Source organism: Rutidosis leptorrhynchoides, chromosome 7 (genome assembly GCF_046630445.1).
Source record: "Rutidosis leptorrhynchoides isolate AG116_Rl617_1_P2 chromosome 7, CSIRO_AGI_Rlap_v1, whole genome shotgun sequence".
Taxonomy (NCBI): domain Eukaryota; kingdom Viridiplantae; phylum Streptophyta; class Magnoliopsida; order Asterales; family Asteraceae; genus Rutidosis; species Rutidosis leptorrhynchoides.
This window is the reverse complement of record NC_092339.1, coordinates 199668755-199670805: the sequence shown is the minus strand read 5'-3', so window position 1 is coordinate 199670805 and position 2051 is coordinate 199668755.

The following is a 2051-nucleotide window of genomic DNA, read 5'->3' as shown; positions in this document are numbered from 1 at the left end:
TATTAAGATATTGACACTATATTTAACTTGATAAAATGATATTTAAATATATCATTAAGTGTGTTAACAATGAACTACATATGTAAAAACAAGACTACTAACCCAAGAATTACGAAACGAGACTTATATGTAACGATTATCGTTGTAACGATATTTTAATGTATATATCATATTAAGATATATTCATACATCATAATATCATGATAATATAATAATTTAACATCTCATTTGATATAATAAACATTAGGTTAACAATATTAATTGAGATCGTTAACTTAAAGGTTTCAAAACAACACTTACATGTAACGACTAATGAAGACTTAACGACTCCATTAGAATGTATATACATGTTGTGTTTTGATATGTATTCTTACACTTTTGAAAGAATTCAAGACACATATCAAAGTACTTCTACTTAACAAAAATGCTTACAATTACATCCTCGTTCAGTTTCATCAACAATTCTACTCGTATGCACCCGTATTCGTACTCGTACAATACACAGCTTTTAGATGTATGTACTATTGGTATATACACTCCAATGATCAGCTCTTAGCAGCCTATGTGAGTCACCTAACACATGTGGGAATTATCATTTGGCAACTAGCAAGAAATATCTCATAAAATTACAAAAACATTAGTATTCATTCATGACTTATTTACATGAAAACAAAATTACATATCCTTTATTTCTAATCCATATATCAACGACCAAAAATACCTACAAACACTTTCTTTATTCAATTTTATTCATCTAATTGATCTCTCTCAAGTTCCATCTTCAAGTTCTAAGTGTTCTTCATAAATTCCATAAGTATAGTTTCATAAAAATCAAGAATACTTCCAAGTTTGCAAGTCTACTTCCAAGCTTTATAATCCATTCCAAGTAATCATCTAAGATCGAGGAACCTTTGTTATTTACAGTAAGTTATCTTTCTAATTCAAGGTAATATTCATATTCAAACTTTGATTCAATTTCTACAACTATAACAATCTTATTTCGAGTGAAAATCTTACTTGAACTGTTTTCGTGCCATGATTCTGTTGCAAGAACTTTCAAGCCATCCAAGGATCCTTTGAAGCTAGATCCATTTTTCTCATTTCCAGTGGTTTTATCCAGAATACTTGAGGTAGTAATGATGTTCATAACATCATTCCATTCATACATATAAAGCTATCTTATTCGAAGGTTTAAACTTGTAATCACTAGAACATAGTTTAATTAATTCTAAACTTGTTCGCAAACAAAAGTTAATCCTTCTAACTTGACTTTTAAAATCAACTAAACACATGTTCTATATCTATATGATATGCTAACTTAATGATTTAAAACCTGGAAACACGATGAACACCATAAAATCGGATATACGCCGTCGTAGTGAAACCGGGGCTGTTTTGGTTTGGATAATTAAAAACTATGGTAAACTTTGATTTAAACGTTGTTCTTCTGGGAAAATGATTTTTCATATGAACATAAAACTATATCCAAAAATCTTGGTTAAACTCAAAGTGAAACTATGTTTTTCAAAATGGTCATCAAGATGTCGTTCTTTCGACGGAAATGACTACCTCTTTAGTAATTGACCTGTAACTTAAATTTCCGACTATAAACCTATACTTTTTATGTTTGGATTCTTAAATTAGAGTTCAATATGAAACCATAGCAAATTGATTCACTCAAAACGGATTTAAAATGAAGAAGTTATGGGTAAAACAAGATTGGATATTTTTGATCTTTTTAGCTACGGGAAATGTTTAACAAATCTATAAAAATCATATCCTAGCTAACTTATATTGTATTATACATGTATTCTAATATATTATGTAATCTTGGGATACCATAGACACGTATTCAAATGTTTTTACATATCATATCGACCCATGTATATATGTTATTTGGAACAACCATAGACACTCTATATGCAGTAATGTTGGAGTTAGCTATACAGGGTTGAGGTTGATTCCAAAAATATATATACTTTGAGTTGTGATCTAGCCTGAGACATGTATACACTTGGTCATGGATTGATTCAAGATAATATATATATCGA